Source organism: Crinia signifera, chromosome 3, assembly GCF_055691185.1.
Source record: "Crinia signifera chromosome 3, ASM5569118v1, whole genome shotgun sequence".
Lineage (NCBI taxonomy): Eukaryota > Metazoa > Chordata > Amphibia > Anura > Myobatrachidae > Crinia > Crinia signifera.
The window spans coordinates 189,850,867-189,876,803 of NC_139219.1; the positions used below are offsets into that span (position 1 = coordinate 189,850,867).

Genomic DNA, 25,937 nt, shown 5'->3' on the forward strand with positions numbered 1-25,937 from the left:
TTCATTGCCGCTTTGAGTAGAGCGGCAATGAAAGCAGACACAGCTGTGGACAGTATTGAAGAATCTGCACTTCAGGGCGATGGTTACTGTTGGGGATGAGAAGCAGGGTCGGGTGCCGGGCTCGGGGAATCAGCAGCCAGAGGAGCCGGGTGACAAGCAGAGCAGGCAGGGATCGAGTGTGTTCCTCACTTGATTTGTATGCCTGGGGGCTCCACTCTACACTCTCCCTGAACAGGCTGCTGCTGAACTTCCTGTGTCAGAAGAATGAAGCTCCAGTTCTATAAAGGTAGTGGCTGAGGGCATGATTCATCGGGGTACTGACAGGTAATGCACTTCCACTGTACAGTGTGTTTGTCACTGTGTGTGCATGTTAGTTTGCCCTCCCCTGCCCATTTCAATGACAGCAGCTGTAATGGGGTGCTTTCAGCCAGGACCCTGACACTGCAAAATGGCACCTAGCTGCTCTGAGATTACCATCCCTGGCCCCACTGCCCTAATGTACACCATAATTCTCCTCTCTCCTGCTCATCCACCCACCCACTATTCCTCCTCTCTATTGCTCTCCCACTATTCCTCCTCTCTATTGCTCTCCCACTATTCCTCCTCTCTCCTGCTCTCCCACTATTCCTCCTCTCTCCTGCTCTCCCACTATTCCTCCTCTCTATTGCTCTCCCACTATTCCTCCTCTCTCCTGCTCTCCCACTATTCCTCCTCTCTCCTGCTCTTCCACCCACTCTTCCTCCTCTCTCCTGCTCTACCATCCACCCACTATTCCTTCTCTCTCCTCTTATTTCTCCCACTATTTCTCCTCTCCTTTCTTCCACTAATCCTCCTCTCTACGGCTCTCCCACCTTTGCGATAACATTGGGACTACACCCATACTCCCGTATCTTGCCACACTAGTAACCATGCTCCCCCAATTACAGTGCCCCCCCTGTCATTTTTATCTGGATCATGCATTAAAGTACAGTAGTCAAAGAAGGAGGGGGCAGTTCAGACTGGAGGAGAAAAGGGGAGGCCATCCTTTAAGGCAGTGGTTCCCAACCCTGGTCCTCAAGTACCCCCAACTGTGCACGTTTTCCAGGTCTCCACACAGAATCACAGGTGACATAATTAGCTCCACCTGCGGATCTTTTAAAATGTGTCTGAATAATGAGTGCACCTGCTGGGTGACCTGGAAAATGTGCACTGTTGGGGGTACTTGAAGACCAGGGCTGGGAACCACTGCTTTAAGGGACAGTTTCTGCAGGGCAGGCATGCCACCTGCATTTCCTCTGCCACAGTGCAGCCCACCTTCCCATATAATCTGCTTGATCCCTTCCCCCATCCCAGAGCTGTCATATGCTTTGATACAGGCAGAATGGGGCTCTGGGCATGGCCAGCGGTTAGATGATGTGTCTGTAACCAACTGCGTCTCCATGCTTTGTGAGTTATATTTCAGCTAACAGTATAGGTTCAGCAGGCAGAAGCTGGGTTCCCGGGGGATGTGGGCTACAGGCAGGGTCAGGGCACAGCATGCTGCAGACTTTGGCCACTCAGCTGGAGGGAGTGGAGACGGCGAAAAAATCGCTTTCCTGCACAAGCTGTAATGTCACTGTAGTGTAGCATTTAAAGTGTAGTGATATAGTGCTGCATATTGAGGGAATGTACTGTAGTGTAGAGGAGTGGGGGCAATGTACTGTAATGTAGTGATTTATTTCAGTGTAGAGATATAGGGCCTGATTCTGGTTGGCTTAGACTTGCGGAGTCAGTTCCTAGACCTGGGCGGGCGGCTGACGTCCTGTGGTGGGAGGCAGGTTGGTGGGGGCCTAAAACATATGTTTGCACCTGGGCCTACTAGACATTAGTTCCGGCACTGAGTGCTGTGTAGGGAGATCGGTGCTGCTGCTGTGATCTGTGCGGTGCTGGTAGGTAAGGGTTGCTGTGCAGGAAGAAGGGTTATGGGTTAGGGGTGCTGACATGCTGAGAGAGGTGTTGGTTGCTGTTCTGTGCTGGAACAGGGGTGGTGAGTGTGGCGAGATGACATACAGGAATGGGTGCTCTGCTGTGATCTGTGCTGTGCTTGAAGAGGGGTTTTAAATGAGGGGTGCTGTGCTGGGTGAGGGGTGATGGATGCTACATAGTAAGGGGAGAGTCTGGGGTCCTGTGTTGTGAGGGTAGACTATGCCGTATAGAATGCCTTCTGTGGTAGGGCTGTAAGGGACTTTACCCTAACATCCCCCCGTCATTTAGGTGCTTATTTTTTTTAAATCTAGTTTAAGCTGGGAGCTGACACCAGAGACGGGAGCCGGGGTCTGAACCTTGCGGGAGCCAGAAGCAGACTGCTAGAGACGGGAGCCTGACCCTCAAAGCTGCTTGAAGCTGACACCAGAAACAAGAGCCAGGAGCTGAGGTATGAACCTTGCACTAGCCAGAAGCTGACATCTAGAAGCAGGAGCCTGGAGATGGGATCTGACCCTCGCAGCTGCCGGGAGCTGGCAACCAGAAGCGGGAGCCGTGCAGCAGCCTGGAGCTGACAGCCGGAGGTAAGTCTAGCGCAGCTTAGGATGTGGCAGTATGGCCCTCTACCTCACAAGCTGCTTCACACCACACTTGCACCAATGTTACATAACTCCATCTTTCTCTCTCTCTGACTCTCCCTTTCTATCTCTATCCACCCCTCCGTCACTCTTTTCCTTTCTCTCCCTTCCTTTACACCTGATTTCTCCCTCCTCTATTTCTCTTTCCTCTCCTTCTCTCCCTTCTCTCTCTTTTTCTCTCTCCCTCTCCTCCTCCCCCTTCTCTCTCTCCATCCTTAGCCTCTCTATCTCCCTCCATCTCATCCTCTCTTCCTTTGTCTCTCCCTCTCCATTTCCCTCCACCCCTCTCTTTCTATCCCCCTCCTTTCTCCCCCCCTCTTACCCTTCTCTCCACCTCTCTCCCTACCCATTCCCCTCTACCCCCCCTCCACCCTTCCCCTCTTACCCCCCTTCCCTTCTCCCCCCCCCCCCCCGTCCCCTCTTTCCCCCCTCCTCCTTCCCAACTATCTCTTTCTGTCACCTCTCTTTCTCTCCTGTCATCCAATGCCTCTACCTGCCATCCTCTGTCACACATTGCCTTCTCCTGGCATCATCCACTTACTACCTCTTTTACTCTCTCCCTGGGGTCACCCACTGCTTCTCTCTATCACCCTTTGTCTCTCTCTGTAAACCACTGCCACTTTATCTCCCATTATCCGTCCCCATCGTCCACTACATCACCCTCTACCTTTCCCCAGTGTGACTGTCACTATCTCCCCATTTCCCTCTCTCCTGTTGGTCTCTGACTTTTTTAGACATCACTCTTTGCCTCTTCCTGTTACCTTTTCACTGTCACCCACTGCCTCTCTACATCATTCCCTTTGAGACCACACCATTGTAAGGCCATGGCCACTGTTTCAGTTTTTTTACTGTTTGCACTGGGAGCCGAATTGCCAAGAAACAGTCCAATTGTTTTTGGCTGGGGGGATCAAAATTTCTAGTTATGCCACTGAAACCCCCCCCACACACACAGCCTAACCCTAACCATACTCGCACCCCTGCGGCCTAACCTTAACCCTACTCATATCCCTCACAGGCCTTACCCTAACTAAAAAAAACACACAAACACAGCCTAACCATACACCCCCTGCAGCCTAAACCTACTTCTACACACAACTCAGCCTAACCCTAATAATAATTCCCTGCAGCCTAGCTACAACCATACAAATACCCCATTGCATATCTCTAACCCAGAAAACTAGCTAAATGCCTGGGGGCATGCACCCTAAGCCTAGACTCGGCTCAGCTTCACCCCTGCTTCCCACTATTGCTCCCCGCCACTCCCCTTATCCACACTACTACTACTCCAGCCTGCCCCTGCTTCCCACTACTGCTCCTAGCCTGTCCCCTTATCCACACTACTACTACTCCATCCTGCCCCTGCTTCCCACTACTGCTCCTAGCCTGTCCCCTGTGGGGGGCAAATTGATTATTTTTTCCATATTGGGGGTCAGGTATGTTTTTTTTTTCCTGCTGGTGCAAATGTGTTTGTATTTTCCTGTGGGGCCGGTCCATATATTTGGTGCACGGCCATGCACCAGGGCAGTGTAACTGCATTAACATATAGCTGCAGATGCAACTGCAGAAAAAGTTGCAAGAAAGGCCGCAACTGCATGCAACCTGAAATTCTACCCTATAAGTAGACACCGCCCCCTTTTACAGACCCCACCCCCTCAGCAGACTCCACCCCCATTAGGGCTGCTGCCATAAATTTCCCGGGCTGGTTTTCCATCCCAATCCGCCCCTGGGTACCACCCACACCCCGGGGCACCGGGTTGCCCCCACCCCGACTCGCCTGGGGCGCTCCAGTGTCTTGCACCGGCCCTGCGGCCGGCCTATCTTTTTGTCCGCAGTGACCACTTGCTCAGCGCTTCCCTGACACTGCAGACTGCCCGCTCCACCGCTGCACCCACAGCCCTCAGGCACTTCATGCAGCCTTGGTCCTCACGCTGCCCAAGTATTTTTGTTTTCGTGTGGACTGCCTGCCCTTGTGCGACCCTGCTACCCACAACCCCCGGGCGTTTCCTGCTGCCCTTCACACCTATGAATCGGACCAACACATTGTGGGTGCTAAAAAGCACCAGCGATGTGCAGCTGATGGGTCCAATCCGACGGATTGAAGCTGCAGCTGGTTCAATCTGTAGGGTCCGACCCGATGCGCGGTCCTGTCAAGCAGCCGATTCTGGCAGAGTTCTCGGCCCGATCCATCGGAATCGGCCTAAATTAGCCCAAATCGGATAAGTGTATGGGCACCTTTAGACATAACAGCAGATCTTGATGACTTTTTCTGTCATTTCCTTCACCTCTGATCTCCAGCCTAGTGCTCTCATCCACCAGTTGACTGCTATCATAGCACACAGGTTGAAAGTAGAAACAGATGAAGAAGCAAGTAAATTATATCATATCTATAAACCTCTCATAATAGCCAGTCAAGGTCATATAGCTACATAAATTAAGAGACAAATGTGGTAGGGAATATAGATTGTAAGCTCCACTGGGGCAGGAACTGATGCATCATTAAAATTCAGCACTATTAAGGCTCCTACACACATGATGATATTTAAGGTCCATACACACTGGGCGACTATGCCCAGCGTGTATGGACAGAGATGATGACAATCACCGCTGCGGGGAAAGCCGCTCAGTGCATACACACTGAGCGGCTTTCCCCCTACCCGGCGTGGACAGAGGGGGCAGGACGGCGTTGCATAGCGCAGAGCTATGCAAAGTCGTCCTCAAAGCCACTCATCTGCTGGTATTACCAGCAGATGAGCTGCCTTCCTGGCGATGATGCGGGAGCGCAAAGCAGTGCTCACCGCTGGGGCATACACACTGGGTGGCTTTGAGCTGAAAGACGCTCAAACAGACTGTTTTGAGTGGCTTTCAGCTCAAAGTCGCCCAGTGTGTATGGGCCTTAAGGCATTTTGTAAGCGACTTTACTAAGTTTGGCTAAGTCGCTTAGAAAATGCCCCTACATCAGTGTGTGTGTGTGGGGGGGCCATAGAAACAGCAATGTGTGTCCCTGCGTGTCGCTATCGCTGGCCGAGATTTGTAGTCAGTGAGCACAAATCTCGCTGATCGTCAGTGTTCTCCCCGGAGAACACCCATCACTGAAAACTCATGCTGTGTGTGAGCTGTCAGCGCTGTGTGCTGAGCAACCTAGCGGTTCCAGAAAGCCCTACACATTGGCATGTGTGTAGGGCCCTTTACCTAGCTTGTGTTTAACAGGATTGGTACCTATCTGCAATTGCAAATCACAGTGATACATTCCACCATTACCAGTACTGTCATACTATTATTAATATTATTATGCACATGGCACTTTGTCATATATTTTATATATCATGTACTCAGTACTCACCGCTCATACACACTGGGTGACTTTTGAGCTGAAAGCAGCTCAATTGACAAATTGAGCTGCTTGATGATCTGTCTGGTGATCATCATTGTGTATAAATACTGCATATTACTACTCTTTACTCTGAGCATGACTTTATTTGTGCCAGACCTTTGGTCCACTCCTGCAATGGTTTACTAACAGAAGTGGAGAAAAAGGTCTAAAGGCTCCCATACCTTTGGCCGACTTGTCCGAAGGACAGATCAGACCTAATTTCCCCTGAGTTCCCCCGGCAGCTGCCCGGGAGAGCTCACTACGATGTGGCACTGTATGTGCCATTTTTTACATGTAATAAATTACATGCGATTTATCCCATGTAAAATTCCCGGAGAGCTGCGGGGCAGGAGAAAAAAAATACCTGGGCAGTGTGGGGTCAGCGTGGGGTCTGCGTCAAGCGCCTGGGGGCTGTGGGTGCAGCGGCGGAGCAGGCAGTCCGCAGTTTCTTGAAAGCGCTGAGTGAGCGGACATTGCGGACAGCGGCAGCAGAATTTGAAAATTCAGAAGATAGGCTGGTCGCTGATTGGCTGAGAGCAGCAGCTAGGCATTTGCCTAGGGCGCCGGCACCTGGAGGGCGGCAGTTCTCCCCTCACCCCCAGCATGTGCATATAGCTGGCGGCGTGTCAGCCAATCAGCGTGCGGCAAGTGTTTTCGAACCCAGAAGCGCTTCCCACGCCGCCGCATAGCGCTAGTTATTCTCTATTCACTGCAGGGACCCTGCCACCGCCAGCAGCAGCTTTATACACAGTGACAGCGCCGCAGGTACCCCCGCGGCACGGACACCCCTGCCCGCTCCAGCACCACTAGCGCTATGCGGCGGCGCGGGAAGCGCTTCTGGGTTTGAAAACACTTGCCGCACGCTGATTGGCTGAGATTCAGCCAATCAGCGTGCGGCAAGTGTTTTCAAAATCAGAAGCGCTTCCCGCTCCGCCGCATAGCGCTAGTTATTTTCTATTCACTGCAGGGACCCCGCCACCGCCGCCGACAGCAGCTTTATACACAGTGACAGCGCCGCAGGTACCCCCGCGGCACGGACACCCCTGCCCGCTCCAGTACCTGCCCGCTCCAGCACTGCAGGGACGCCGACGCCGCCAGTTTTATAATACAGGTACCACCCACACCCCGGGGCACCGGGTTGCCCCCACCCCGACTCGCCTGGGGCGCTCCAGTGTCTTGCACCGGCCCTGCGGCCGGCCTATCTTTTTGTCCGCAGTGACCACTTGCTCAGCGCTTCCCTGACACTGCAGACTGCCCGCTCCACCGCTGCACCCACAGCCCTCAGGCACTTCATGCAGCCTTGGTCCTCACGCTGCCCAAGTATTTTTGTTTTCGTGTGGACTGCCTGCCCTTGTGCGACCCTGCTACCCACAACCCCTGGGCGTTTCCTGCTGCCCTTCACACCTATGAATCGGACCAACACATTGTGGGTGCTAAAAAGCACCAGCGATGTGCAGCTGATGGGTCCAATCCGACGGATTGAAGCTGCAGCTGGTTCAATCTGTAGGGTCCGACCCGATGCGCGGTCCTGTCAAGCAGCCGATTCTGGCAGAGTTCTCGGCCCGATCCATCGGAATCGGCCTAAATTAGCCCAAATCGGATAAGTGTATGGGCACCTTTAGACATAACAGCAGATCTTGATGACTTTTTCTGTCATTTCCTTCACCTCTGATCTCCAGCCTAGTGCTCTCATCCACCAGTTGACTGCTATCATAGCACACAGGTTGAAAGTAGAAACAGATGAAGAAGCAAGTAAATTATATCATATCTATAAACCTCTCATAATAGCCAGTCAAGGTCATATAGCTACATAAATTAAGAGACAAATGTGGTAGGGAATATAGATTGTAAGCTCCACTGGGGCAGGAACTGATGCATCATTAAAATTCAGCACTATTAAGGCTCCTACACACATGATGATATTTAAGGTCCATACACACTGGGCGACTATGCCCAGCGTGTATGGACAGAGATGATGACAATCACCGCTGCGGGGAAAGCCGCTCAGTGCATACACACTGAGCGGCTTTCCCCCTACCCGGCGTGGACAGAGGGGGCAGGACGGCGTTGCATAGCGCAGAGCTATGCAAAGTCGTCCTCAAAGCCACTCATCTGCTGGTATTACCAGCAGATGAGCTGCCTTCCTGGCGATGATGCGGGAGCGCAAAGCAGTGCTCACCGCTGGGGCATACACACTGGGTGGCTTTGAGCTGAAAGACGCTCAAACAGACTGTTTTGAGTGGCTTTCAGCTCAAAGTCGCCCAGTGTGTATGGGCCTTAAGGCATTTTGTAAGCGACTTTACTAAGTTTGGCTAAGTCGCTTAGAAAATGCCCCTACATCAGTGTGTGTGTGTGGGGGGGCCATAGAAACAGCAATGTGTGTCCCTGCGTGTCGCTATCGCTGGCCGAGATTTGTAGTCAGTGAGCACAAATCTCGCTGATCGTCAGTGTTCTCCCCGGAGAACACCCATCACTGAAAACTCATGCTGTGTGTGAGCTGTCAGCGCTGTGTGCTGAGCAACCTAGCGGTTCCAGAAAGCCCTACACATTGGCATGTGTGTAGGGCCCTTTACCTAGCTTGTGTTTAACAGGATTGGTACCTATCTGCAATTGCAAATCACAGTGATACATTCCACCATTACCAGTACTGTCATACTATTATTAATATTATTATGCACATGGCACTTTGTCATATATTTTATATATCATGTACTCAGTACTCACCGCTCATACACACTGGGTGACTTTTGAGCTGAAAGCAGCTCAATTGACAAAACTGAGCTCAAAATTGCCCAGTGTGTATGTATGTTCCTTAACAGCGAGACAGGTACCAGGCAAAACCACAAACCTCTCCCTACTGCCAACATCTGACATGTTATTGCTTTACTAAATGTTATAAACTGTATTTTTTTTTTTACACACTTGTCTGTATCTCAGCACTTTGCATCATTGTGTTCACTTTGTATATCAACATTGTATTTGGAAGGAGATGAATATATTTTAAACTAACCAATAAAGATGTAATATTTAAAAAAAAAATGCAATTATTTCAGAAGCAGTGCCCCATAGAAAAGAGTCTTCTTTCCCTCCTGTACCCATGCTGATAGCCTTAGGACTCTAGGGAGCGCCACCAACCAAGTTATCATAAAAGGTATGTCATATAGATTCAGTCAGAATTGGTATACTATTTATTTATTTATTTATTTACAGGTTCTTATATAGCGCAGCAGATTCCGTTGCGCTTTACAATAGTAGACAGTGATAAAACAAACTGGGTAACAACATACAGACTTGGAGGTAGGAGGGCCCGGTCTAGCTCAGTGCGAAATTACTTACTTAACTCCTTGAGTGGTAGGTTTTGCTGGGGCAGGACAAACTTACCAGGTTTGTCCTGCCCCAGCAAAACCCACCACAGTTGGAAGCCAGGCCCTCCTCCCTCACCTCTGCTCCGGGGTTAATACGCCGGAGCTTCCCTGCCGCCGCTGTCCCGGCTGCCTTAACCACTGGCCTGTCACATTCAGCAGTGACGTCGGCGGCAGGCTGGGGCATGTTTGTGGCGGCTCGGGAAGACTCAGGTGCCTGAGCGCTCCCGAGTCCCCCCGAGCCGCCCCAAACATCCCCGAGCCTGCCGCCTACGTCATTGCTACTAAAAGTATGGCGGCAGGTGGCTGGGGGAGCGGGGTTAGAAGAGCTCCGGCGTGCGATCGCCGGAGCACAGGTGATGGGAGGGTATGGAGACTGACTTGTGGGGGGGGGCTCTAGAGGTGCTGCGCCAGTGGTGCACACCTTGACACCACTGGCGCGCACCTATTTCACATTTTCCAGGACAGCCCGCTGCTCCAGTGCAGCTGAGCCTGGAAAATTTCCAGGCATACCACTCAAGGAGTTAAGAGGTGATGTTGTTCATAACAACCAATAAATCATATAATGGATATAACTTCTCTATTGCATCCTAGAAAATGATAAACAAAATCTGATTGTCTAACGATTAATATGGTTTCTGTAGGTTACTGTATACTGTGATAAAGTAACCATTGTATGCACCAAAGGTACAATCTATGAAAGTTTCCCTGGAGTCCACAGTAATATAATTAAATAGCTGGGCAACGCCTTCTGGCAGACAGTGGTAAATGAGCATGGCAATATAATAATGGAAATTCTGCAATCAAGCTTCAATGACTTGTAGCCAGCCAGATTACCATGATACTACTTCAGAGACCCACTGTTGACTTCTCTCTTCTTGACAAAAGGTAGGAGCTGCCCCAATAATGGTTAATTACATCAAATGTCATTGGTTAGTGGTTATTATGATGGGAGTCGCCTCTTATTATAGACATCAATAGTTAGCAGGAAGGTGCTAACTATGCTGCTCTGTGATATCTTAAGCATCTACTGTACAATTTAGTGACAAAGTGGTTGTTACTAGCCAAACACAGCTTAGACATAGGCAGTTCAAGTGCTAGCAATGTCTGCATTGCAGCAAACAATATAAAATGAAAGAATAGTTGCCACTTTCTGGACCTAAGGTCACCTGACTGATGAAAACGCTCCATGCTAATTGGTAATAAAGACATTGTTTATTACGGAGTTTCCCCGATAATAAGACACTGTCTTATTCTTTTTTTTTTTTTCAACAAAAAACACCATAGAGCTTATTTTCAGGGTAGGGATTATTTTAATTAACATTGCATTACAGAACCATGCCTCCAGTCCTGCTTTCACAGCCCCCATTCCCCAGTAGAAGCCCCCTGGCTTCTACGGATACAGTACAGTACTGTACAAGCAAGGCGGCAGTGAAGGGAGTTAACGGGGGTGGAGATGGGGTCATAGAAGTTAGTGCTTGCACTCGACTAAGAGAAATTTTGATAGGACTTATTTTCGGGATAGGGCTTATTATTGGGGAAATACGCTAAAAATCAGTGGATGTCAGCTGCCCGCCCTCTTCCCATACAGGAAGCCTGCAAACCAGAGAGGTGTCTTAGATTTGCGAGCGCTTGCAAAATCATTTTTGGTCAGCGACCATCGAATGTTTATGCTAAACATCCTTTCACATGTGTGCAAGGATATCCGGTGTGCAAGCAGGGGCAAGCGGCGCATAAATGACATGCAAAGCTGCGAATTTCGCAGCTTTGTGTGTCAATCAGAATCGCCCACAAAATGTAAAAGTATGTTCTGAGGATGAATGTGAGTATTCAAGTGCGTACATTAAATATTATTATTATTATTATTATTATTATTATTATTATTATTAATAAAGGTGACATGACATGGTCCGTAGGTATCCATCCTGACCTTGGTGCCACAGACTACTTTACGCTGACCACTGTGCATGTAGTCTAGAACTGCATAGCTATCCTGATAAACTTTGACTTGTTCTTGATGTATGTGAGCATATGTGTACTACTAAAGTGTTTCTATATTAATTTTATTGGTGCACCCGACTAAGACTATGGTTGGCATTTTGGATGAAGTTGCACCACCTTAACAATTAAGGAGGATGAACATTGTAACACAATACAAAACTTTGCGCTTTTGTTTTTTTTGTTTCTGCTACTTTTAACATTTATAATTTAGTTCACAGTTACAAAAAAGTTGCACAATGCTGACAGTCATTGTTTGTATTAGTTCACTTTAAGTGATCATTTGACCGTGCTTGACCTGTCTGTCACCACCAAATGGGAGTGAGACTGGAGATTCACAGGCGAGGGTGCAGAATTAGGCACCTCTCCTACTCTGCAGCATTCCTCTGTCCTATGGTGTGTGAATTAAATCCTTTCAGAACATCTTTCTGAAACAATGTTTAATACATGAGATAATTACATTATTAAATACATGCTGTTGTTTTGGTTAGGATACATGGTTGTTAACCTGACTATGCCGCCTATCCTATTGCGAACACCACATCACATTTAAAATCTATGGGGGGCAATTTAATTGGGTGGGAGGTTTCGTGAGGAAAAACCTCCTGCACCTCGCTCCCTATTTTGGATTAAGTACTTATGTAGTAGCCAGGCGCCCACTAAGCAAATAGCAAATAGTTTAGTGGGCGATTTTCCTATGAAATTTATTCACTGCTCTCTGGCCTTGGGCGGTGCGATGAGATTGCATCGCATGCAATCACATCGCACCTCCCGCAAAATCGCATGCGATTTTATAGGGTGCAATGCCATTTAATGTAGTATACACTTGTATGACATCCATTGGGACTTAGGCCTCCCCCCCCACACACACACACACACACACACTATCCACGCGGCGGAACGCGTCCTCCTGACCGTTTTATACCCTCACTATCCACGTCGGTATGGAGTTGATTATATATAGTGTGGCGAGCACAGCGAGCCACCGAGCCCGAAGTGTGGCAAGCGCAGCAAACCCTGCGAGGGGACGTGAATTACGTTGCATGTATTCCGAATTACGTTACATGTATAGGCTCCAGAGCTGATGGGAGGAGAAGTGGCTGCTTGGATATGTACTGTAGTTCTTACAGCATACTTGCCTACCATTGGTCCCTGCTCTTGCTAAAAGGCTACCAGTGCTGCTGGCAGTGGTGCAAGTAGAAAAAATATGTCAGTGGTACTGTGCTGCTTCGGCGAGCAGCGAAAAAGGGCGTGGTCAGGGGAATGGTCATATGACACGAGGGGGAGTGGCTACATGACAAAACTTTAGAACACAATGACATTTCTGTTTGGGCTTGTGCATTGCATCCTGCACACAAAATGTAGGAGCCAGATAAACTACAAACAGGGATATTGCACGCCGAAGGCATACGCCCAAAATGTACACAGTAATGCCTGTTACGCGTCACACACCCAATACATATTACCCATGCCATAATGCCCGTTACACATTATGCCCCACATCATAATGCCCATTGCGCAGCTGCCACACAACTGATGGCCATTACTAATATGCCCCCAGTGCCGGATGTGCCTCCAGTGCCACACATATGCCCCCCATAATGCTAGGTATGCCCCAAGTGCCACATACATATGCATCCACAGTGCCATATATCCCCCCACAGTGCCAGAATAAGCCACCAGCAACAGCAGCAGCAGCACAACTCACCCTCCGTGTCCTGACTCGTGCAGTGCTGGCTGTTATCTTGTGTCCGGGTCTCCTATCCCCCTCCAGTCCCAAGCCGCCGTGGATGCTACTGCTGCCGCTTCTGCTTCACTTCCCTTTGGCGGGGAGGGGAGCGCATCGCGCATCTCTCCTTCCCCGGCGTCACTGTGTCCCTGACTGAGACCGGGCTGTCAGCTAATCATATCTCGCGGGCTGGCTCTGATTGGCTGACAGCCCAGTCACAGTGACACAGGGAGGCAAAAGAGAGATCCGTGATGCGCTCCCCTCCGAAGGGAATCAGTTGTGGCAGGGTGGCGGAGGCCACGCCCCCGCCACTTACACAGTTCGGGGGGGTATTTGTTATGGCGGTACGGGGTACCGGCACAATATGTTTTACCGGTACGCCGTACCACCCCGTACCGCCATACTTACACCCCTGGCTGCTGGTGATATTATTTGGTTTTCCTGTAGTACCTGCATGTCCTCACTACCTGAGCACCTAACTCATATGCCTAAAGCCCCCCCCCCCCCCCCCCCCCCCTTTGGCCAAGTGGCTCAAATTATGACAGAAAAAGCAATGGTATATATTATTATTATCGCTTATTTATATGGCGCAACAAGGGTTCCGCAGCACCTGACAATACATAGATGAGCAAAAGAACAAAACAAGAAAAATAGTGATTTACAGTACAAATACAAATTAGGACAAGTACATGGTAAATAAAAAAGACAGTTACAACAGTGGACACTGAGGCAATTATAACAGTGGCAGAGATATAATATCCTAAGAAAAGCACAAGGAGAGAGGGCCCTGCTCGTTAGAGCTTACATTCTAAAGGTAAGGGACAGACAAACTGGGGTGACACAGCAGGGATAGAAGCGAACATAAACATAGGGTTAGGCAGTGGTGTAGCTAGGTGCCATGTTGCCCAGAGCAAGGGCATGTTTCGCACCCCCCGATTTCAGTAGGGTGTCAGGAAGAAGCCACAGAAAACCGAATTTGTTGAAGATCCGCTACTATTGGAGGCATCTTCACAACTACTCCGGAAACCAAAACCTGAATTGGATGACTTTGCGTAATATGTTGTCAAAACCATGTGTAAACTTTCCAAGCACCAGCAACTAGAGTGCTAGCACCTGGTGTCACAGGTTTTGTACAAAACATTCACAGTATAAGTGACACTAAAGTGGAACCTTCATGGGCCAGAACCTCAAGCACCTGCTCCTCATGTCCCTTTTACTTTCAGTTCACCACCCACTTTCCCTTCCACCAGTACCCATCCTCCTCAGCATCCCACCTACCATTCCAGTTATCCACAATCACAGGCCACCACTTACCAAACTCCTCCTCATACCCATCCTCAAAACAGCTATCCTTGCCATTAACCCCCACCACCATCCCCAATTATATTAATTCATTAACTTTTTTTTTCTTAGTATTTTCTTTTTTTTTTTTTTTAATAAATTTTATTAATGAGATGCCATGGATACATAAATAAATAGTTAGACAAATAGATATGGTAAAGAATATGGTCCAAATATGTACAAATTAATGCAAAAATTAGGAACGTGCGCAGAGGTTCCCTGGACCAAATACAATACGGTCAAGAAAATATAGAGGCATCTCTTTTGTTTTTGTTTTTAAAGGTGATAATATACTTAAAGGCAATATAGATATAATGCATATAAACAAGGATAAATAATAATATATGTACATATATATATATATATATATACACACACACACACATACATGCATACATACATATAGCTTACACATATATACACATACTAACATTTTTATTAGTCACAGAAGCCTTAAAGATAAAGTGTTTAAGAGAACTAATAGAGAAGAGAAAAATAAAAAAAGGAAAGAAAAAAGGGGGGGGTTAAAAAAAAAAAAAAGAGGACAAGGAAGGGGAAGGTGAAGAAAAAGGGAGGGGAAGGAGGGACCCGGAAAGGAGGGGGGTCCTACCCGACTGGTCAAGTTCAAACTTTTAGGAGATAAGTTACTATGTTTTTAGTGGAAGGCTGGGGGTACATTGAAATACGTGGTCCAGGGCTCCCAGACCCTAATAAATGTAGCGGAAGAGCAATTTAAGATACTAGTGATGTACTCCATTGAATGAATATGCCAGATCTTGGCAGTCACCTCGGCTAGAGACGGAACAGTTTGAGATCTCCATAGACCCGCTATACAGGTTCTAGCCGCCAGAACCATATGAGTGAACAATTTATTCTTCGAGCGAGTTGTGTCTGGGATATTCATTGAAAGGAGAAAATAGCCAGCTTCAAATGGAATTTGCAAAGATAGAATAGAATTAGCTAAGGTAGTCAGCTTCTGCCAAAAAGGGATAAAAACTGGGCATTCCCACCAGATATGCAGAAAATTTCCATCCGCCTTTTTACATCTCCAGCATAGGGGGGATATATCTGCGTTCATTTTATTAAGTCTTACTGGAACATAATACCATCTATAGAGAAGTTTATATGCGTTTTCTTTCAGTTTAACACATATCGAACTAGAGGCAACATTAGAGTAAATTTCAGACCAATCGTCATCTTGCAGCATTTTTCCTAGGTCAGATTCCCATGCATTCATATATGAATCTCTAGTATCAGAAGTCTGAGGTAATAAAGAAGGATATAAATTTGAAATTAGACCTTTTGTCGATGTCTTGCGAAAAACTAAGTTTTCTATAGAGGTGAGTGGTCTAGCAGTGACTTGTGCAATTACTGAGGAATGAAAATGCCTGATTTGGAGATATTGAAAGAAATATTTATGCGGAATAGGGTGTATAGATTGGATGTCTGCAAATGTGGGGAAGGATGAAGTTTGAGAGATGTCATTAATAAACCTTATCCCGTTTTTCCACCAGCTACTAAATGCCTTAGGGGAGCAACCTTGTCGAAAGTAAGGATTATCAAATAGAGGGATCAGTGTGCTACTTTGAATCGTTTATTGGCAGTGTCCCAGATATCTAGAGAATGTGATATTACCGGATGGGTCTTTGTAATCTTTGGACGGGCCGGTCTGGATAACCATAAAAGAGAATATACCGAATGGAGTTTGAGACTTTGAGATTCAATATCTACCCAAACCCTCTCAGAATTAGGTCTATTCCAAAGGACACATTGGGCCAATCCCGCTGCTAAGTAATATGAATTTAAATTTGGGACCCCCAGACCACCATCGGAAGAACGTCTCTGGATAATCAAACGACTCACTCTAGGCTTTTTATTTGACCAAATAAAGTCCATAATTTTTTTTGGGAGAAATTTAAAAATACAAGGGGGAATACGTATCGGCAGGGTTTGAAAGTAACAGAGTAGACGTGGTAATACATTCATTTTGATAGCATTAATTCTACCAATCCAGGATATATGATATCCTCCCCAGTCAGCAAGGTCTTTTTGTAAACGTGCAATTAATCTTGGGTAATTAGCTTGATAAAGATGTCTGTAATTTTTAGTAATGGCGACACCCAAATAGGTGAGCTGGGTTCTATTCCAGCGGAAGTCGTAGGCCGACGCCAATGTATCTTTAATGTGCTGCGGAACATAGAGATCTAGGGCCTCAGTTTTTAATGAGTTAATTTTATAACCTGATAACGTTCCGAAATCTGATATCTCACGGAAAAGGTGAGGGAGGGAATTAGCTGGGTCAGTAATTGTGAGCAGGACGTCATCAGCATAAAGTGCTATTTTATGCTCCGCGTCACCTATTTTAATTCCTTTTATATTTGGGTTGGATCTAATGCGTGCTGCAAGAGGCTCAATAGTTAGTGCGAAAATGAGAGGGGACAGCGGGCATCCCTGTCGCGTCCCATTAGTAATTAAAAACGGGGAAGAGGCTATTCCATTAGCCAATACTGATGCACGTGGTTTGTCATAAAGGGATGATATTCCTTGAAAAAATCTACCAGAGATGCCTATCTTTTGAAGTATGTGAAACATGAAGGGCCATTGAATCCGGTCAAAGGCCTTCTCAGCGTCTAAGCTTAACACCAGAGCTGGAATCTTCTGTTCATGAATACTATGAATCAAGTCAATTGTACGGCGCGTGTTATCAAATGCCTGTCGGCCAGATATAAAGCCCACCTGGTCGGGGTGTACCAGGTCCGGGAGCAGTGGGCCCAGCCTGTTGGCTAACACCTTTGCAAATATCTTGATGTCAACATTGAGCAAAGAAATGGGCCTATAGCTTGAGACCAGGAGGGGATCCTTGTCTGGTTTGGCGATCACCACTATGTTGGCCAAAGAGGTTAGTGAGTCAAAAGAATCACCATCAAGGAGACCATTAAAAAAACTTTTTAAAAAGGGAGTCAGAACTGAGGTGAATTTTTTATAATATAGAGGGGTAAATCCATCCGGGCCAGGAGTAGAGGAAGTTTTTAGACCTCCAATTACTGAGTGTATTTCCTCTTCTGATATTTCTGCATTCAGTTCTGCCAATCTCCGGTCGTCAAGGGTTGGAAAAAGGCCACTAGAGTGGAAGGCAGAAAGAGACAGGGGATCAATAGAATTGTTTTGAGTACTGGAACTATTCAAATTATATAATTTCTTATAGAAATCATGGAATTCTGCTACTATTTGTTTTGGGTCATAGGTGATTATTCCCGAACTATGACTCTTAACCCTGGATATCAAGCTGGACATTTTCTTCTGTCTGAGTTTACTTGCCAAAACTGAGTCCGCTTTATCTGCCTTATCATAGTATTTTTGTTGTAATTTTTTCAGAAGATTGGCTGATCTACGGGATAAAATTGTATTTAGTCTCCCTCTAAGGGAGTTAATCTGAGTAAGTAACGCTGTCGTAGGATTCCGCTTATGTTGGTCAAGAAGCAAAGAGATGTCTTGTTCTAACTGTAAGATTTCTCTCTGAGCCTGTTTTCTCCGGAAAGATGCTTTACTAATCAGATTACCTCTAATTGTAGCTTTATGAGCTTCCCAGATTACCCCTTTAGTAATTTCGTCAGAAAGGTTAAGATTAAAATATTCAGAAATCGCAGATTTGATATCCTCCAAAATAGAGGGGTCTAGTAATAAATTGTCATCTAGTCGCCAGGAACGAGATTTATGTTGGAATGAGAGAGAGTCTAACAGAATATAGGGGCCTGCATGGTCCGTCCACGAGAATGGAGTAATACCAGCCGCCGAAACCGAAGAGGCAATTGAACGAGAAACAAATATCATGTCTATTCTTGAGTACGATTGATGCGGTCCAGAAAAATGAGTATAATCATTGGCCGTTGAATTTTTGAGACGCCAAGAGTCTAGGACCGATAGTTTGGTCAAACCTGCGCTAAGATTACGTGATGTACGCAGTACGTCCAGGGAGTGTTTGAGCGGGCGTGCAGCTTTTTTATCTAAACAAGGGTCTATCACGGAATTAAAATCGCCACCTATTATTAGATGTCCCTGTGAAATTTTCTCTATTTGTTTAAATAATTTCGTATAAAAAGGGCATTGTTTGGTGTTAGGTGCGTACATGTTGACTAAAGTGATTTGAGTTGAGCCTATAGTACCCACTAAAATAAGGAATCTGCCATCCGCGTCAGTTACTTTTTTTTCTAAAACAAAAGGGACATTTTTTGAAAATAAAATGGCTACTCCCCTTTTCTTACATGAGGCCGATGCAAAGTATGTTTGATGGAAATATCTACTCATAAGTTGGGAATGCTCACCTGTGAGGTGGGTCTCTTGCAATAGAATTATATCTGCCCTTTCTCGTCTACAAGCGCTTAAGACCAGGGTGCGGTGTCTAGGAGAATTTAGCCCATTAACATTTATAGAGATTAATTTCAACCCCATGGTATGATTTTATAATCTGCTTCAAAGAAGGCTCTGGGATGATCCTTGAAGAATAAGGGTGGAGACCAGTCGGATAGGAGGGAGGGAACAAGCTGGGAAAAGGGAGAAAGTAAGACAGAAATAGGAAAGAAGATAGAGGAGTAATGTAGAAAATGAAGAGGAGACCTAATTAGGTCAAAACCCTGAAATAGGTAGACCCAAATGAAGGGGCTACACATAATAACTATTAACTAAAAACTTAAACTGAAGTAGGGATAGTATACATATATATAGGAGTATATATATATATACCTTAATAGTGAAGGGGGGAAGGGTAGAGGGCGAGGAAATATCCCTGGCAATGGAACCGGGCCAGGGACCCTCACATATATAGCAACACATTTAAATAAAGGTGAATCCAACTTAAGTTAATAAATTTCACGAAAACTATGCAAAATAGTATTAGTTATAAACAGAGAAAAAGGCCCATATGGCATAAAGTCAACCATCTCATGAAGGGATCAAATCTTCTCTTCTGCTCCGTCGAGTTGTGGACCATTGGGCCGCAGGAGGGCAGGGTCGTTGTGGCCCTGGTGTACCTTGGGTGGGGAGTGATGTAGAGGGATCTTGTATTAAGTTCAAGTCCTCCAAAACTTTTTGACCCTGTTCCAAGGTTTTAGCTGTGCGAGTGACATTGTCTTTAAGGACTTGCAACTGAAAAGGAAAGTTCCAGCGGTACCGTATATTATGTTGACGTAGCACTTTGGTAATGGGTTGAAGATCTCTCCTCTTTTGAATCGTGGATGGAGCAAGGTCCTGGAAAATCTGAATGGAGAGGTCTTTGAAAGAGATTGTCATCAGGTCTCTTGATGCCAACAATAATTTCTCTTTAGTGCGGTAATAATGTAGTCTTGTAACTATGTCTCTTGGAGGCTGACCTGGGACTGGTTTAGCCCTCAGAGCTCGATGTGCCCTCGATGTATTTTCATTGACCAACTCAATCCTGAGAATCCCTGGAATCCTGGGATTGATATTTTTTCCCAAAGAATGGCCCGGGAATGGCATCCCTATTCTCAATGTAGGGGGTCACCAGACAGAGCAACTCCTGGAAGGTGTCATATTCATACTTGCCTACCCTCCCGGCCCCCCAGGAAGGTGGGCAATTCTCCTGCATTGTAGCAACAGCCCCTGCTGTCCAAATTTTGTGGGTCCGCGGGGGAGGGGGCGGGGCTAAAATGACACAAATCGCAGCATTTCGCGTCATTTTAACACCTCCCCCCATCCACCTACCCGATAATTAATGCGGCTGCCTGTCGTGAGAGCCTGATAGCGAGCAGAATCCATCTCTACACACAGCAGGTGTGCTTTTAGAATGTAAGCTCTCACGGGCAGGGCCCTCTCTCCTCTTGTGCCTTTCTTATAATATATAAACCTCTGCCACCCTGATGATTGCTTCAGTGTCCTGTCCCCTGATGCAACTATCCATATTAACCATGTACTTGTCCTAAACTGTCTTGTACTGTAATTCGGTATGTGTTTTTGCTCCTAATATTATTATTATGCTTTGTAAAGCGCTGCGGAATCTGTGTGCGCTATATAAGAAACTGTTAATAAATAAATAAATAAACAGCAGTATAGAAACAATTTGTAATGCAAGCAACAAAGCAATGCACGGTAGTTAGCAATGTGGAACGAACAGTAGGTATAAACCAAACATATAGTCACAAAGCAAACAGGAGTGCAGAGAGTTAAAATGGCTGCCAGTTTATATATCCCTCAGATAGCTCAGCCCTCTATTTATATTTTTCAAAATCTGTCCGATAAATCTGGTGCAATCGCAATCGCATTCGATCATGAGATTCCACCTGATTTCTGATAGTAAGGGGCATGCGATAAATCACATGATTGTATGCACAACAAAATGTTTTTATGGTACTTGTGTAGTTTCACGGCGGCACTTCCCTGTGGATCGCATCGTATGCAAAATTTTATTTAAATATCGCCTGCGATTTGCATATGATTTGCATAGGATTCAACCTGCAATGCGATTGAACAATCCCCCACTATCCACATCAGCCCAAAGCGTGTCGAGCGCAGCGAGCTCCGCGAGGGAACGCGGTACACGTCCTTGCGACCTGTTCATACCCCACTATCCACGCAGGCATGGAGTTGATTTTATAAAGTGTGGCGAGCCACTGAGCCCCGCGAGGGGACGCGGAAAACAAGCCCGAAACGTGGCAAGCGCAGCGAGCCCCACGAGGGGACACGGATTACTTGTTGTCTATTCCGCGTCCCCTCGCTGCACTCACCACACAATCGAATCCACGCCGACGTAGATAGTGGGGGTATGAACAGGTGTGCTAAATCGCATCGCAGATCAAATCGTATGCGAATCTTATGCAAATATCGCATACGTTTTGCATATAATTTGTACAAGTACCGTTTTTTTATAGCATTTTTGATGAGATTTATCGCAAGGTGATCTTCAAAGGAAATGGGGCCTGATATCGCGTCGAATGCAATTGCACAAGTGTATGGGCTACATTAGAAATATAGATTTTATGCTTGTAGTGGGGATGATTAAGTCATACTGATGCGGGAACGGAAACAGGAGTGGATCTGAAGGAGTTGAAACGCCTACTTTTACCGCCATCAGCCACAGCCAATGGAAGCAACTCAGGGAGTGGGACACTGGTGGTACATCCCACTGTCTTTCGCAATATGCTCATTGCATGTGTACTAATAAATGCTTTGAGCAACACAAGGAGCATGTCTTCCAACAGGAGCTGCCATTTGCCATCACTGCCACTCTTTGGACTTCTTGCATGTGCAGAGACACCGAGGACTGTGGGGCATGCTGGGAGGGATCCATCTCGGATCCCTTATACAGCAGCCTATAGGCTTCTATGGGGTAACATCAGGGCCGGAGGTGGGGGGTTTTGCCGGTCCACAGGAGGGGGGGGTCCCCCTCCACGCTGAACTCTCTCTACAGGGGAGGGGGGTGCCGGGCATTGCCGCGACGTTCCACGGGGAGGGGGGGGGGGAGTTTGCCAGGGGAAGGGGAACAGGGGATCCGGGGACGACGATGCCACTCACCTCCATATCCAGGAAGGGGGACACCTGCTCCAAACTACAGCCCTTTAGCACCCTCCAGTGGCCGGCACCCTAGGCAAATGCCTAGAGCTGCCTAGTGGTGGCGGCAGCCCTGGGTAACATCAGCTACAGCTGTCCTTACACCCCCAAATCAGTTCCTACCCAGCATCACCTCCGGTGCAAAGAACAATGCCAGCAATGGCGTTCCTTCAGAGAGGGAGTGAAGCTAAAATGAGGCAAATTGCTTTATTTTAGCCCCACCTCTCTCCATAAACTGGAGAAAAGCAGCATTTGACTTGAACGGGGCATGGTATAATGACACTGGCATCAGTCCTTAAGGCACCCCCTGCCACTAAAATGTGTGCACCCCCCTCCTCCCCCCCCCCCCTTCATCCCCACTCACCGCTGCATCTTCCACCGCGACAATCTGTTGTGGTCCCAGCTTCCTGGACCTGCTGTCTGCACTCTGCAGTCCTGGAGCTCCTGCTCCTCTCTTGTTAGAATGTCACTTACAAAATGGCCGCCGCTTTACAGAAGACCATTATTTAGGATGCAAGAGGAGGTCGCCACCTACTCTAGCATCCATAATAACTGTCTGCTGTGAATGGGGCGGCCATTTTACAAATTACATGCTAACAGGAGGAGCAGAAGCACTGGGTGGCAGACAGGGGCGGATCCAGGATAAAATGACAGGGGGGGCACCATGATAAAAGAGGGTTTAGGTGGGGGAGGGCCAGTGTTAGTGGTGCCAGTGTACATGCTAAGAGAGTGGCAGAGAGAGGGTGGCAATGGGATTAAAAATAGGCCCTGGCATTTAAAGTACGCAGGCCCACCATGGCAACAAAAAGCGAAGGATGTAGTTGTGCGCGCGCCGAAGGCGCGCTCTGGAAAAGGGGGTGTGGCCACTCAACAGGGGGCATGTCCTTGAGTGTAGTGTACAACACCATATACAACTTCTACATATTATGCAACAAAATACTAGACCCCATTATACTTGCCCCTTACACATGATGCCAAATGGAATGAGCCAAAATTCACATAATGCCACACGGATTGAGCCAAAATTCACATAATGCCACATGGATTGAGCCAAAATTCACATAATGCCACACGGATTGAGCCAAAATTCACATAATGCCACAAGGATTGAGCCAAAATTCACATAATAACACACGGATTGAGCCAAAATTCACATAATAACACACGGATTGAGCCAAAATTCACATAATGCCACATGGATTCAGACAAAATTCACATAATGCCACACGGATTGAGCCAGAATTTACATAATGCCACACAGATTAAGACAAAATTCACAATACGCTTCATAAACAGGGACATTGTCCACCAAAGGCGCGCATTAAACATTTACACCAGGCATGTCCAACGTTGGCCCTCCAGATGTTGTGAAACTACACATCCCAGCATGCTTTGCAATAGTTTTAGCATTCTCTAATAGCAAAACTGTGGCAAAGCATGCTGGGATGTGTAGTTTCACAACATCTGGAGGGCCAACGTTGGACATGCCTGATTTACACCATAATGTCCATTGCACGTTAAATTACACGGCATGATGTCCATTATGTATTATGCCAAACACCATAATGCCTATTAAAAATTATGCTACATACAGTAAGTGCTGCTTATCTACATGCTCATTGCCAAGGGTTCCATGCTCATTGCCAGAGGTTCCATGCTTGTTGCCATGTGGGATTACATGCTCATTGCCAACGGGGAATACATGCTCGTGGTAAATGGGGGACAGCCGCCGCCAGGCAGAAGTGATAGCCACTGACAGTGGCAGAGCCTGGCTGTATTCCGAGCACTGCAGGTCCCAGTTATTTGAAATAATACCCATTTCACACCAGAAAATGCATTCCCAGGTTGGCCCCTTTTACACCAGCCTAGTCTCTGCATTTTCTGGTGTGAGGGGGAGAGAAAACCACCCCTCCCCCCCCTTAACCAGTTATCTCATTTAACCGGCTATATCTTCGGAACTTACTGACCCATTTACATACCTCCCAACTGTCACGATTACAGCGGGACAGTCCCGATTTTCCGGTCCTGTCCCTCTGTCCCACCAGCGGCATGCATTGTCCCGCTGCGGGGGGTGGCAGTTGGGAGACCATGCCACCCCCATGCGCACAGCGTCTATACTCGTATGAAAATGAGGCTGCGGCTAATTAGCATAAGCCGCACCCTCATTTGCATACGCCCCACCCCCTTTTCGGGCGCTCGCGCAGTGTCCCTATTTCACCAACACATATGTTGGGAGGTATGCATTTACATGAGACAAGTATCATATCGAAGAACTTTTGAGTGGGCTTTGAATGATTTTGGTTCAGTGAAACTGGAACGTTTGGTTCCAGAGTAATCTGCCCTCAAAGAACATGAACAGCCATGAAATTACATTTCAAAAAGAAAAAAAATCGATTTACACGCTATATCTCTGGAATCGATTGACCGATATGGACCATCCTGGTATCATATTGAAGGCCCAGCGATTTGGAATTGAACAACAAGCTCCTGTGATGCCAGGGGGGGAACTGGCAGCCGTCGGAACTGGGTGGGGGTCGGAATTGACGGGTCCCATATTATCCTATGGGGAAAAAATGTTACAGCTTTGCCAGGCGATATCTCCGGTTCCCGGGGGGCTAGAGACACGGGGCTGGGCTCGTTGGAAAGCTCTGGTCCTCATCTACAAATTGAATGACAGGGGGGCACGTGCCCGGGTGCCCCCCCCCCCTGAATCCGCCACTGGCAGCAGAGATTCAGTGGAGGCGGCAGACAGGCGGCAGAGATTCAGTGGAGGCGGCCCCATTAACAATAGCTTCCGCAGACCCTAAGATGCCCAAACTTACCTAGTGCCTCTAAGGGACCGCTTTTGTTATGCCACTGCTTCCAAGCCAATGTGAATCAGACCCTAAATGCATACTTAACGTTTCAAAACAAGTTTCATGGAGATTATCAGATCAGTGGCATATTTATAATGGGTGCAGTGTGTGCATTGCATATGGGCCCCTGAGTCACAGGGGGCCCACACTACAAAGGTTGCACCCATTATCTTACGTCTTATCCCCCCTGGAATTCTGCTGCAGAAATGTGTACAATTTGTCAGTTTTGGTCGGTGCGGCTCGGTTGCCTTGTGGTGGCACACTATAATATCTATTTAGTCCTTTTTGAACATTATTACATTTTCTACTAATACTACATTTTGTAACATTTTTTATATATATTTTAAATATATTTATTTCTTTTGCAAATGAAAATGTTAACAAATCACAGATACAAAATGATTCATCAGCAATATTTCTCAACAGTTAAATCAGGATCACATGACAAGCGAGTCTATCTGCATATATATAAGCCCAGGACACACAATCATTCCAGCTATCGTCCAAAGGAAGTCCACTGTATGTTGTAGGGGATTTAGAATGTTTTCCATGTAACTATATTGTAACCGATAATAAATATGCATTTACTGAAGGAAACATGTTTTCTTTCTATTGTTTTCTCAGTTAAACACATACATAAACTGGGGGAAGGGGACATCTGAGTCTGAATCTTCTGAGCGAAATCTTAAAAAAAAGAGTCTAGTGTGTACCCTCAATATTGTTAACAACATACCTCCCAACACTCACGATTTCAGCGGGACAGTCCCGATTACCGGGTCCTGTCCCGCTGTCCCACCCGCGGCCGGAGGTGTCCCGCTGCGGGGGGGCAGTTGGGAGCCCCCCCAATTTAACAGAATAGACGCTGTGCGCATGCGCACAGCGTCTATTCCCGGCCGAAAACGGGGACGCGGCTCATTTGCATAAGCCGCGCCCCTCATTTACATAAGCCGTGCCCTCTTTTTGGACGCTTTGCCGTGCGAGTGTCCCTATTTCTGCAGCTACAAAGTTGGGAGGTATGTAACAATGCCTTCTGTTGTCAGAACGGGCAGGTCAATTTTCGATATGTACAGTAGTCCACAACCTGCATATTCACCGGCCACAGGTGATGTCACTGAACTATATCTGCTGTGGTACCCCCTACAT

The 25,937-nt window shown here is 47.1% G+C and overlaps 1 long non-coding RNA gene across 3 annotated transcripts; it reads left to right on the forward strand.

Moving 5' to 3' along the window:
* LOC146062629 (uncharacterized) lies at positions 1 to 25,381 on the forward strand. 3 transcript variants are annotated; one of them, XR_014471431.1, is made up of 5 exons: positions 1 to 324; positions 2,256 to 2,525; positions 9,003 to 9,100; positions 9,956 to 10,199; positions 25,221 to 25,381. It is a non-coding gene; the product is annotated as an uncharacterized LOC146062629 (long non-coding RNA). The 3 variants fall into 3 exon arrangements; XR_014471430.1 differs by lacking the exon at positions 9,956 to 10,199; XR_014471432.1 differs by lacking the exon at positions 9,956 to 10,199 and having other exon boundaries at positions 2,256 to 2,392.
* The last annotated feature ends 556 nt before the right edge of the window (positions 25,382 to 25,937 follow it).